This window comes from Zosterops lateralis (assembly GCF_965231275.1).
Source record: "Zosterops lateralis genome assembly, chromosome: 1".
NCBI classification, from domain to species: Eukaryota; Metazoa; Chordata; class Aves; order Passeriformes; family Zosteropidae; genus Zosterops; species Zosterops lateralis.
In genome coordinates, this window is record NC_139762.1 from 110843797 (window position 1) to 110858156 (window position 14360).

Below are 14360 nucleotides of genomic sequence, written 5' to 3' on the forward strand. Positions count from 1 at the left end.
GATAAGCCTTTGCCTGTTTCTGATGTAAACAATGAAAAGCAATAAGCTAGGTATTCTTTTTTTTTTTTAATGGAAAGGTTTGATTGATACTTGTCAATTTATGCTTTTTAGACAAATTGGACACTTCCAGAATTGATGGATTTATAGCTGCCAGCTACCTCGTGTCTGTATTTATATAACATATCATTTGTGATAGTTTGGCTGAAGTGCATTGCAACATTTTTTTCCCCCTTGTTTTAATTTGAATGATTTTGATGCCATTAAACCTTCTTTCTTACACTAACACTGCTAATCTATATTTAATCAATTAAAATAATGGAACTGTGGAGTTCTGAGATGTGAATTTTTGGGAAGATTACAACATAAACTAATGAGAGAATGCTTGTAGACTATTACTTGGTTGGTAACATAATTTAAGAGACTGGCTTATTCACAGAGCATCAGAAGAGGCTGTTGTTTGCATGGTTGTGTGTGGTGCAAGGTGATCCTGTAATAGTCTGTCCATTTGTATTGGTGAGAATCTGCATATCCAGCTCTAAGCAGATACATTTTGCAGAAAGGAAAACTGGTTCTGGAGGGAGTTGAGCTGATCTCTGACACTGGAGTATGTAATACATGGATGACTGTAAAAATATTCCTGCAGTGATCTTAGGTGTGTTGGTTTTCCATTTTGCTCACACTGGGACAAGTCTGAAGTGTAATTATGAAATTTTAAAATGTTTTCAACTACTGCATGAAGTTCAGAGCCTCCTCAAAACTCTTCTACTACCTGAAGAAGATTTTGAAGCGCTGGTTTACTCTCGTCCAGAAAAGTTATATTTTACAAGTGTCTATCTCTGATCAGTGTTTACTTTAAATCTGCTTTCTAATGTTCTTATGGTTTCCTTAGGTAGCCCACTTAGATAACAGAATTTTAATTTTCCTCTCATGAGTATGTAATTTGTGTTATATTATTTTGGCATTCAAGATTTGAATTTGCCATTATTACCAGATGTGTATTTTTTTAAAATTTGTTTTCAAACCCATACTTGAACATCTTGCAAAGCAGAGCAATTGAGTGAGGGGCAAAGCGGAAAAGCTCTAAATACATAATTCTTTTCATACTGGTGGTCATTGGCTGGGATTTAAACTGGCTTTGTGCTCTGAAGCGTTGCCAAAATTCTTGTGTTTTGGTTGTTTGAGGCAGAGATACGTTTTCTATGAAGCAAAGAAAAAAAGCCAAAGATGGTATGATTCATACTTTGTTAAACCTTAAGATACAATGAGCAAGCTTATGGAAATAGCCACATTACAAATGATGTGCCTTACTAATAGATAATAAAGTACAGAAAACACTGCAAGGTGTGAAGTTCCCAATGGCCTTGATTGCTCTCCTCTTCCTGAACGCAAGCTGAGAACACTTTTCACCAAGCAAGACAGAATCAGCAGTGCATCCCTCAACTATTATCAAATAAATGCATAGTGACATTCCTCCTAAATGTTTGTTACTGTATAGGGGATACCTAAAGAAAATTCTAGTGCATGTTAGGACAGTCGATCATCTAAAATGGTAACAATTGTATAATTTAAACAAGTATTTGCATTTTTCATGATTACTTATATGGTGAATTTGTAGCTATTTAGTAGCTTTTGGGACAATAACTCAAGGCCTCAAAATATTTATTTCCCTTCTTTTATGCCCTCTTTTGATGCAGAAGGCACACTTAGTATGCCACCAGATAATTTTCCTGTGGCAGAGGCAGGATGTCTGACTACTACTTGATTTAATCCTGGCCTCTAGTTTATGAAAACTCAACCAGATTGCCCTGGTGTGGCTAATTTCAGCTGCTAGAGGAGGAGCAAGCTGGTACTAAGCAAGTCTGAATTTGTGTTACTGTACCAAAGAAAGATGACTTAAAACTCTTGTTCGTCTTTTATGTGAGTAAAATTCCAGATAGATATGAAGCAGGGGGACAAAATATGTTTCTCGTCAATGTTAGTAAATAATGTGTTCAGAACTCTTTTGTGAAGCTTGAAAGATTTATGAGGTGGGGAGGTATTGGAGGAACATGACTGTCTGTAGTCTTTATTTAATAATAATGATAATAAATTTTAAAAAGCTTTAAAACTTGTTAATCCATCTGTTTTAACTCTCTGTTGAAACAATTGTGGGAGATGTTTTTTTCTGTTTCTTGTTCTGCTGATTGCCTTATTCCCTGAATCAATGTGCTGTATGTTTTCTGTTGGACACAACTGATCATGGGCTAAAGTATGAAGGATGTAATGCTGGAAATATAAGAATAACATACTTGATGCTTTAAAATACTCCCCACAAAATAACTTCTTACGTTACCATAGTGTTGCTCTCATAGTGGTCATACTGGTTTATAATTTTTTTTTTTTTTTTTTTTTTTACTAAGTGGATGTATACTTTCAACTCAATTTGTAAAGAGCTGTAAGTTTATGTACAGTCAGTTCTGTTCTCTAAAATACATATAAGCCAACTGTCAAATAGCATTTCCACATTCAAGCAGTTCTATAGTTTTTTAGTCTTTACCATTTTAAAATAGTGATAAATATTTAAAAAAATATTTATATAAGTTACAAACTGTATAAACGGATAACTTAATGGAAGATGTTGAGATAATGCACACATAAGCAGTGTTTTGGATTGCTTGATAAAATTTGTGTTTTCTATACTAATTTATAATTGCACCATTTCTTAATAGCAGCATCCCAACCTTCTGCTTTTAATATAAGCAGTATGGATTAAATGTAAACATGGTTTTATAATCTATAATTTATAAACTATGTAGTTTGGAGTAGAAAACCCCAAACTGTATATTTGTTAAATCAGAAGTACTGAAGGAATGGTTGTGCAGTCATACTAGGAAGATTTTCCTGAGCTGGTTTGTTCTTGTTCCCACTCTGCTCCCTGCTGATGGTTCCAGATGTGTAGGTATGGTGATTTAACACATTGGCTGTTTCAATTTTAGTATTACTATTATATCCTATTATTATTTTTAAGCATCTGGGAATGACAAAGGGCGAAAGAGTTTGATATCCCTCTGCAATTTCTAGTAAAAATTATCAAGAAAAGAAGAAACCTGGTAGAGGTAAACACATCTCTTTCTGACTTGACTTGAAAATAGTACATGAAGAATTTTCTGTATTTTTCCAATTGTCCTAAGAGGTGTTTTGATTAGGATGAGAGCAGCTCCAACAGTAGAGCTGTGTAGTTGTCGTGAAGATATGGAAGAGGATGTTTCTAGCAGATCTTCCAGCATCATGAAAATTGGGTTAATATGGAAGTGAGGGTTCAGCTTCATAGAATGGCTTTGGGAAATGATGTAGCATTTGGAACTCCTTAAAGTCAGCTTTGCAAGACTTAACCCAATTCTCTTCATCTCTTTCACTTTTTAAAGATAGAATATTCCTGCATACAATTGTTAAAATATTGTGGTGAAGTACAGCAGGTTGAGATGACTTTGTTTCTCTTAAGTTTTGGCAGAGTTTGCCACAATGAGGAGCTTTGTAAACCAAAAGCATGGAAGTGTGTGGTGGTGGCAGCTGGCTCTTTAGTTTCCACATCTGTGGTTGGTGATCAGCAGTTTTGGGTTTAAATGTGTGCGTGTAGTTAAGAGAGTCAATACTATTCTGAGAAAGGTCTGTACTGAAAGCTCTGCTTTTGTTATGGTATCAGGCAAATTGCCAGCAGCCCTGACCTTTTCTGGCCAACAGATTCCTCCAGTGCTTGTTGTTTGCATGACTGCAGTTTTGGGAGAGAACATTATTTCCCATCTCTGGGAGGTATGTTGCACTTTGAACTCTGGGACTGTCTGCTTCTGAGAAATCTAAAATAACTCCTTGCCACAACATCACAATTTGAGGATTTGTGGAGATGGTCATAGTCATCCTGGGTTGTGTTTTCTGAAACGATTTCCTGTCATATGTACATTTCTTTTCTCTCTGAAGATTTGCAGATTAAATCTACTGTATCATATGATACCACTAACCTGTTGCACTATGTGAGAGTTATTATAGCGTTATCAGAAAATGTTTCAACATCTATGTCCTTTAAGTCAGCATCATATGCATGAGTCATTGCATTTATAGGAACATTCTCATGCCAAGTTAGTACTATACTTTCATTCCTTAAATGCTGTAACTCTGAAGTACTGAAATAATATGAAATGAAAGTTGATAGCCATGACATTTCTAGTTAACAATGCCTTTATATCTCTGCTCAATGACTGTGATAATTATTTGCTTCCTTGAGCTGTCATTCGGATTGCGCATTAAACACTCATTATTTGAAGTCTTTGAGTGTCACCTCAATTAGTAGTGTAATGGGTTTTGAACTTTGGAGTGGGATGCTGTGAACAGAGTACTGCTTTGGAAGCTCTTAGTTCTACCACTGTGCTTTCAATCTGTTGAAAAATATATTCTGAACTCCTCATGTTCCTTAGAGTAGAAATGATTTCTTCTGGCATTTCAAAACCTCTTCACTTTTACCTTGAGGTTTGTTTGGAATTGATGTGTTACTCATGCAGTGTTAACAATGTTAACTCACAGTCTCTAATCCTTTATTGTACTTTTGTGATTGTATGATCCTATAATATCTATATGAATCTAGTATTAAAACTGAAGCCAACAAGAATAGAATGGTGCACTGCCTTACTTGACAGATGGACAGATCACACGTGCTGCATGGAATGAGCCTGTGGCTGAAGACAGAAGGGCAGTGGAGAGGGAAGAAATTCTTACAATTTAAGTACATACAACTCCTGACACCATTCAAAAAGTATGTGGGTTCTCTGTCTACTTAAAACTGAGATGCCAACTATGTGTTTGCATGTTTTTTTACATGCTTGCCACTACAGAGTTAAAATTACATTATAGAGCTATCTGGAGAGGTGACCAGTAACTTGTGCTGGGGTAGGAGGGGTTTAGTACAACCATAGCAAGAATTACAGTTATGTGGTAGGTGCTTTTGTGTGTAATAGCTGGAATCTGGTTCATGTCTGTAGTATTTAAAGACAAGTGGCAAAATGTCTTAGTATTAAATTCATGATTTATCTCTACTGCTGTTTGGTGGGTAGTTCTTAGTTGCTCTGGCTTCTAATTTAGCAACTCTTACTTTGTATTTTCATAGTATTAATTGGGGTTATTCCATCCTGGTCTTTTAAGGGATAAAGAGCACATATGATGCATGCATGCACAAACTTTTAAATTTACAAAGCATTTAGGCAAAATTGTGTTGTTCCTTCTTGTCAGTTTTTTGGGAGAGGAATTAGATGACCTAGCCCAAAACTTTTTTTGGGAAATGGCCAGCTGCTGATACATGGTAGCTGCATTTCTGCTGTGCAACACAGCTTGCCTGTCACTCAGATCACCAAGTTGCAGTGGTCCAATCCTTTGCTTTTCTAGTTTCAAAGGAGGTACTTTCCAGGTCCTAACCGGAAGCAGCCTGGCTCAGCCTCCTTATGTTTACCAAGGAAGAGAGAGCTCTGCCAGTGTCTGCCCACCCTCCTTTATTTGGCCATTGCCCTTTTGCAAAGAGTCCCATGGCCTGCTTGGAAGCTGCTTGGGAGTGGAACAAGGAGCTCTGTGGCTCCCAGATGGGGTCTTGGCAGCTTAAAACCATGGGTTCTTCCCACATTGGCCTTTCAAAACTCCTTCCTAACTGAGTAAACTCAATTTACAACTTGACTCCTCAAAGCATTTACGCAAAGAAGTGTGTAGGTAGCTTTTCCTTTTCCCCTCCTTGTCTCCAAAGCAGCCATTCCCAATTAGGCCATGCTGAGGTAAGAACATTTTAAGTCAGATAGCATGCCTTGCTGAAGTCTGAAATTAGTGAAAAGCCTGGTAACTGGTTGCAGCCTGGATTCTTTGGTCTCCTTACATAGGTGGAGACATTTTATCTTCCAGTATTGAGAAGTATTTTTTCATCATTGCCTCTGATTTTCTTTATCAATGGTAAAACTTGAGTTTTGGAAGCTCTTGAATAAGCAGAAAGATCCTTGTGTGATGTTTGGAGATAAAAGCATTGCAGAAAGCAGGACAATTCTTATGCAAACTTTACAGAACTAAAAACACAATCTGAAATACTCTTCAAAAGAAAGATGAAGACTCATGTTCTGCACTGGGAGGTGTTAGTGCATGTAACAGCAACAGCCAAAATGCATAGGTTTTGGGTCAAATTCTTACAGGCTAATTAAGCAGTATGTATTCTTAGGAGAAGAATGTCTGGTGCAGAAGCTTTTACAACCCCAGTCTGCATTTGCCTTCATGTCTCTCAGCCTTCAGGTTTCAATGTAAATGAACAAAGCTCTATGAATGTTATGTGTTTTGTAAAGCCTTGTCTGTCCTCTGGGGAGTTGTCTCAACTGCATCTCAGGGTGCAGGAATGCCTAAGGGAGTTGAACACTGGGACGGACAGTGAGTTGGCCTTGGCCGAAAATGAAGTTGGCATCAATCTGAGGCCATGGGAAACGGGATGCTGAGAAAGGAAACATCTAGTTAGGTTATGGTGAGGAGAATGGAATCATGGGAAAGGTTATGTAAATATGTTCATGCTAAATAAGGTTATGTTTTGAGATCTTGTTTATGATTGGTTAACAGTACTTTACATATAAGGCAATGTTTTGAGTTCTTGGTATTCATTGGTTCCCTACCCTCAGATTGCACTGTATATATATATTGATATGTTTGCCCCATTTTTCTGTCTTTTGAGGTTGGCTTGTGGTTTTTTTGTTGGCTTCAGTTATTTATTAAAGTTATTTTTCGGGCTACTCAGTCGTTGGCATCCTGGCTGGTCTAGTCTCATGTCACACTGCCCGTGACAAGTGCTTCCTTGCAATCTCAAATCTTGTTTTGTTTTTCACCATTTGTGAATGCTTCTCAGCCATTTGTGCACTGCTTCTCAGAGATTCATAAAATTTATTTCAGATAAGTGAGTGTACTGGTGGGTTTAAGATGGCTACAGAGGAGTCCATGGGGAACAAATAATTAGGGGTCAAAGTTCAAAACCACATTTTTATTCTATTTGTTTTTTTAAAATTTGAATGCACGAGTGAATGTTTGTGAGAATTTGCAGTACCTCTGAGCCCCTACTGCAAAGACTGAGTCTGGTGGAAGAGGAGTTGTCAGCTTTGGTTTTCTGGCAACTGGGGACAGCGAAGGCAAATGCTTAGGTGTGCTCTTCAGGATGGGAATGATATTCCTGTTTGGGTAAAAACAGTCACTCTCTTTATGTATCAAGTCATTGTGACATGGAATGAGGAATATCTGTGTTGTCCGTGAGCAGTGTGACTTGGCCTCATCTGTTTCCCCTAGAAATGTAGCTTTAGTTTCAGTGTTCCTCTCCCATCCCCCATCTGTATTGTTCAGTGGATTTTATATTTTTGTTTGTGCTACAGTCTTTATAATACCCAGATCTATTCACGTATACCATTTGGTCTAACACAACTAGAAAATGACATAATACAAATTCCTATGTTCCAGAAATAAACGGACTAAATGGAGGCCTTGGGATAGCCAATCTGGCATACCTGAATGAAATGGTGATGGGAGCTCTGCTCAGGTGCCTGCTTTTCTTCCCTGGCTTCTGCTTTCTTTTGTTCCATTTTGAACTTGGAATAGGAGTAGTTAAACCTAGCTTTTGTGCAAGCACACGTTAGCAGTCTAATCTCATTTTTGTGCAAACACAAAGCTAAGGTCTGAGTTTCTGTTTGTGAAGTACTCATCAGTTTTTACATTATTAATGTACATAATCAGTCAGACACCTGCTGTCCCTTAATTCACCTTTGACTGGAGGGATTTAATTGGTTGCACAATGTGTATTTGTTGTCAGATAACTTCAGTATGGAGGTATCGGTGGCCGATACATTTATTTCTCTATGTATGAAGGAAGGTGACTTTTCTAATCCATTTCCTGTTGCTTGTAGCTATTCACAGTTTCCAGCAACAAATATTTTCTGCAGTCTTTAATTTCCACCTAGATCAATTCTCTTCAACTCGTTCTCTTTTTTGTCAGATTGGTTGTTGCCAGGTCTGCAATTTGCATAGTACTTTTGAAGTCTCTAAAATGAAATGCCTGATTGAGCTGGCAAAAAACCCCAGTCATGGTGTAAGAAATTGGACTTTTGCCATTGCTGTATCATGACATGGATATACCCCTTGCCCTGGGCAGTATTTCCTTCATGACTGTGTGTTGCTACATTTGAGAAGTGTGAGTGGTGGACTACAAGGAAACTTTCAGCATTGTAAAACCATAGGTCCAAAAGGCTCTATTTTGAGTAATTTGCATGTGGCTTGTGTAAAGAATTTTCTTCTCTCGGGCCCTTTAGTACTCAGTGATTCACAACCAGGAACTATTTATGTTTCTTTATTGCCTGGAAAAGAGAAGGCTTTGGGGTGACCCAGTTGTGGCCTTCCAGTACTGGCAGGGAGCCTACAAGAAAGATAGAAAGAGACAATTTAGAAGGGCATGTAGTGACAAGACAAAGGGGAATGGATTAAAATTGCCAGAGGGTAGGTTTAGATTGGATATTAGGAAGAAATTTTTCACTGTGAGGGTGGTAAGGTACTGGAACAAGTTGCCCAGAGAAGTTGTAGATGCCCCATCTATGATTGCTCAAGACCAGGTTGGATGGGACTTTGAGCAAACTGGTCTAGTGGAAGGTGTTCCTGTCCAAGGCAGAAGGGCTGGCACTAGATAATCTTTTAGGTCCCTTCCAATCCAAACCATTCTATGGTTCTGTGATTCTGCGATTATTTGAGATGAGACCTTGCCAAATTGGTGCAAATTCCAGTTGGTGGAAAGCAGCAGAAATCCTTTTGTACTCATTCTTTGGTTACCAAAGTCACGCCTTGGAGGTGGCAAACACACAGCATGCTGCTGATTCTGATTCACAGTAAACATTTGACATGCATTGATTCTTTTTCTCCTCTTCAAGCTGCCAACTTGCGAATTGCCTTGGGTAAAGCATCCAAGCTGTAGTACCTTTGGTAGAGAGAACACCTGCTAGCCCATGAAAGTCTGGATTATTTGCCTTCACACAAAAAGGTTTTTAAGAAGTGGCTACAAGAGAAAACACACAGGTAAACTTACCTTAAATCTGTTAAGTTGCCTCTAAAACCATGTGTGATTTGGACACTTCAGGGAGATGCCAGATAGCAGAAGGAATTAAGAAAATTTTGAATATAGAAAGAAATACTTTGAATGTGGAAAGGGGCCAAAGGATTAAAAGCATATTTTGTAAGTGCTTATGTCTTTGCTCTTTACAATTTACTGAATATGCAAAAAAGAATTAAATTTTTAACTTCTCAATGTATGCAACTTAAAAGGAAGAGACTTTGCAGAAGTTTGGGCAAAGTAAGAAGTTCTCTTACTGAGACTTCTCGAAATTAATTACAATTAATTTTTAAATTACAATTTTTAAAATTACTATTAAAAGTAATTAATTTTTTTTTCTCTCAGCATAATCTGCAGGAACCATGGTGTTTGTATCTCAGTAGGCCTGCTCTAGTCCTAGATACTAGGTGATACTCAAAATAAGTCTGTAATTACTGGTGCACAGTTATTATTAGAAGTATAAGTTTAGGACAGACAGAAACTGGAGGTAGAAGTTTGCACATTTACATGATGGGTGCTCAGTGCATTATTGCAGGTGAAGGAAACGGGTTACTTTGAACTGTGTTCAGAGTGGTCTACCGAATGTTTAATTACTGTATCATATTGATTTTGGTATGACATCAAGCATTCAACATCAGAGACCAGACTTCATTTGTACTTCTATATTAGAAAAAAACAAATCCAAACCCAAAAAATCCAACTGTATTCCTTACTCAAATGAAAATGGCTTTCACCTGAAGGTAAATCTTTGTTGAGTGTACACTTTAAAAAGAGATATTGGTAAGAGCACCCTGTTGTTCAGGGAGTCACAGGTAATAATCAGAATGCTCTAAAAATGGAATTTGTGTCTTTGTGAGAGGCAGCATGGCAAATAATCCTGTGTTATGGCCTGAAGGGTAACTGTTTCTAGAAAAGAGCTGGATCGATGGCTGCTGATGGGGCTAATCAGAACGGCAGTGGGGATGCTGGGGTTTTTGATTCATCAGGTAATTAAGTCTCTCATCAAATTGAAATGGAACCTGGTGGAAAATTACCTGCAGGTGAGCAAGAGAAAGTCAGTGACATTTGCTGTGTTAGTTTATTAGAAAATGCACAGTGTCAAGTTTTAACTGCCCGAAGGTGCTGCCTGTGGAGGTGAGTGTGGAGATCAGATCCCCTTGTGGTCCTTTGTGTACATACACGTTGGTGTCCTTTGCTACAGCTTGGCCTGTAGTACAGTATAATACCTGATTTTGTTCTTCTTATGGGATTGATTAAAGCAGTCTTTAATATACTGTGGCCTTCCTCTTCTTCCTTGTATGCCAAAGGCATGTGCTGCGTTAGGTCTGGGTGATATCCAAGGGAAGGGATTAACTTTCATTAAGGTACTTAGTGAGCATGGACTTGGTATCAGGCATGTTATTTCACTCTGTCTGGGTCAGCTATATTTTCAGTAATAGATTATTGTGGAAATAATAACTTGTCCTTGATGGCTATCATTAGTTCTGGTGGTGGTAAAAATCACTGGATGGATAAAACCAATGTAAGTGTTAAGGCATCTCTGACCCTGACTGCTTGCTTTCCTCACCTGTAGAAAGAAGCAGATGGTAAAGTTTTCACTTGGCTTGTGATATCTACTGTAGATAGTATAAATATTGAAGAGTTTCTTGTGAGAAAGGCCTTTTGAGCTTTTGTTCCAGCTGAATCCTGAGCAGGCAGGGTCAGGAATCCTGACAGCTGGTGCTGGGGGTAGCCTGTAAACCCATCAATCACGGCGTGCAGCCGGCAGCTCTTTGTGCAGGAGGAGGCCAGGGACTGGGCTGGCAGTGCTTTTATGCTCAGCAGCAGTGGCAGCGAGCTGCCAGAGGTGGTCCCCAGCACTCGGCAGAGAAATTACCTCTGACTCCCTGACTCAGCAGATGCCACAGCCCAGAGCAAGCTACTGAGGAGGGTGCAGCTCTGCAGATTTGGGGCTGGGAATCTCTCACTGAGGTTGGAGCAAGGCAGATGAGCTCCTGGTCTGCACAGATGTGGTGGGATAGTTGTCACTGCTGTAGCACTGCAGTGGCTGGATAGAGGGTCTTTAGGAAGGCCACACCATAGTTACAAGTTGGAATGGTTGGAGCTCTGCTTTGAGAGAGATGAGACTCAGCTGAGAGCTTGCAGAGCAGTGATAGAAGGCACACCAACACATGGGGTGGTGTTGTGGATGTCTGCTGTAAACTCTGAGGAATTAGGCAAAGCCGTCTTCAGATATTTGGAAGAAGTCTTGTGGCCCAGATCCTTGTGGGAGTCCAGCCAAACATCCCAATAAATGCTGGAAGGACAACACTTCAGGGCACAAGCAATCCACGAGGTTTCTGGAGTGCATTGATAACAACTTCCTAATAAGATGATCAATAAGCAGATGAGGGGACATACTCTGCTGAACCTTGTACTTGCAGAGAAGGAAAGACTGGTCAGGGATGTGAGGGTTGAGGGCAGCAGTAACCATGAGATTGGAGTGTATGCGATCCTGAGATGAAGGGGACAAGGTGAAGGACTGGACTTCAGGAGAGCATTTTGGTCTGTTCAGGGAGTTGTGTGGAAGAATCCCAGAGGAGATCATCCTGGAGAGAACTAGGGTCCAGGAGGGCTGATTGGTTTTCATCCATGCTGAGGAGCTATCCATTCCAATGAGAAAGTCAAGCATGGATTGAGAGTGGACAACAACTTTCTACAATGACATGACTGGAACAGTGGTTGTTCTTTATTTCACCTTTAGCAAGGCTTTCGTCACTGTTTCCCATAACAGTCTCATAGACAAACTAATGGTGTATGGATTGGATGTTTGGACAGTGAATGGATTTACCTGGCAGAACTGCTGGGCTCAAAGCATTATGGTCAGTGGCACAAATTCCAGCCAGAGACTGGTCCTCAAGGATATACCCTGCGTTAGTCCTGGGGTCAAATACTGCTGGATATTTTCACTAATGACCTAGTTGATGGGATAATGTTTTAGTGTACCCTCAGCAAACTTGCAGACAAAAGTAAAAATAAAAGGAAGCAGTTCTTGATAGACCACATCTGAGGCCAACAGCCTCCTGGGCTGCACTCAGAGTGTTATCAGCAGGCTGAGGGAAGTGATCCTTCCCCTCTTTTCAGCATTGGTGAGGCCACATCTGGAGTACTGGGGCCAGTTCTGGGCTCTCCAGTGCAATGGAGACATGGATGTGTCCCAGTATTCTGGAGTGGACTCCAGATAATGGAATAATACTGCCTTCAGATAATGGAATAATACTGCCAACTGCTGAAGGACAGATCTCAGTGTACTTCACAAAAATGCAAGGGAAGAGTTATTCTGCAGAACAGGTGGAAGCTGAATATATCAGAGAAAATATTAAAAAATGAACAAGTTTAGGTTTTCCATGAGGAAAGCATATATAATCCTCTTGGAATATTATTTCCCTTTTTTTATATACAAACTATGTGTATGTTTATAAAATATATAAACAGTGGATAAATACACATGCAAATGTGTATATATGCATTTGTATGTATATACAAGCATGTGTGTATATATACACACTAAACTATAAGTAAATAATACATAGAAAGAAACCACACTTTGACTCCAGGTCATCACAACAACTGTTACACACACTCTTGGTCCTGTTCTGTTATAAAATCTGTCATATTGTATTATTAATACAGAAGAGCAGGAGGTAAGCTGTGACATCAGTACTAACATGTAATTCCTGCTCTGGAAGATCTTCCCATATGAATACCTCCTTCAGCTGCAGATGAGCAAAACTCTTTTTTTGTGCACTTTGCTTTGGTGTTTGACCGTGCTGCAGGATGTGTTTACAAAACACTTGATGGAACATGCTGCTGGGAAGGCTGTAACTCTGTGACCTCAGAAACGCCAGAGATGTGCTTGACCTGCACCCACAACGTGTCACAGCTGAGCCCTGCGGAAAACAGCAAAGTGTGTGGGAGTTGAGGAAGTCTGGAGGCAGCATGCACATGGTCAGCCCAAACACAAACACAAACCAACCAACCAACCAACCAAAAACCTGGGGTGAACAAAACATGTGTTTTGAATGTGAGAATGCCCAGTATGAGAGATGTGCTTCTGGTTAAAATAAAGCAGGAAACTACTTGCTCACTTCTGTTTTGTCTACTAATAATAGCTGCAAATTCATTAAGGTAATTGCTGATCTAAGACTTTGAAGGCTCCATTCAGGTAAAATGCTTGAAGACATCAGAGAGTGTGTTTTTGTGCTTATTCTTAAGGTACTTGAACCCTGCTTCTGACTTGAAAAGGGCCTTGAGGAGTAACAACATTTCCTTTATAGTGTTTTTATAGATGGGCAGGAAAGAAACCCATGACTTCGACTCTGAAAGTCATCATTCACTTTACCCTTATTCCCTCTCTTCCTTCTGAAGAGCCTGCATTGCTTGTTTTGTTTTTTCCCTATCATATATCTTCTGCCTGCAGAAATTTGTGGTACAAAAGATGACTGAAAAGCAGGACTTGGTCTCTGGGTGCTGATAACCTGGCTGTGAGTGCTTCTGTCTGGGCTGGTGGTTCTCTCTCTGGGTTCTGTGCTGGCAAGTGTCAGGTCTCCCGTGCAACAAGTCAATAGCACTGTGATAAACCAAATCTCTTACTCTTCCATATACTTATTTTTCAGTATTTTATTAAAAAAATAATAATAAGAAGAAAAGCTTCTCAATTATATAACCCCATTTGAGAAGTCTTTCTTGGCCTTCAGCCTAAACCTGGATTCCACCACCCGTAACTTGTATTAAAAGTGTCTGGGGTGAAATCAGTGGTGGTGGCAATGCAATTTACACTTAGCATGTGGTGTTTATAAAATAAATACAAGTGGCAGCTGGTATAACTCATGAAAACTCAGTGTTTGGAAGGGACCTAAGCCAAAGACCATCAGTCCATATAAAAGTTCCTGTTGGTTTTAGATTGATCATTTAGCTGTGCTATGTGGGTATTGCATGTGGCCCAGGTTAGCACTTTATGAGGCACCATAGCTAAAACATTGAGCCTTTCTGTCATTTACTGTCCTGCTGTGTTCAATTTAATTATAGACAGGCAATTAACAGCATAGGTGAGAGAAAAAGTGAATATTTTACTAGACTTACACCAAAATCCACCAACAGTAGGAAAAGGGAGTTTGCTGTTATGCATACAATAACCAAGCAGGTTTCAGCTTTCTAAAGACTGAACTGTCTGGACAAGTCACAGAGGTTCACACGTACACCT

The 14360-nt window shown here is 39.4% G+C and overlaps 1 pseudogene across 1 annotated transcript in view; it reads left to right on the top strand.

The window, feature by feature from the left end:
- The first annotated feature begins 9019 nt into the window (after positions 1 to 9019).
- Positions 9020 to 14360, top strand: part of LOC310907648 (chloride channel protein D-like) — a 158159-nt pseudogene continuing 152818 nt past the window's right edge. Inside the window, exons 1-3 of the transcript in view lie at positions 9020 to 9084; positions 10029 to 10158; positions 10692 to 10704. The product of the transcript in view is annotated as a chloride channel protein D-like (transcript). The remainder of the gene's footprint in view (positions 9085 to 10028; positions 10159 to 10691; positions 10705 to 14360) is intronic.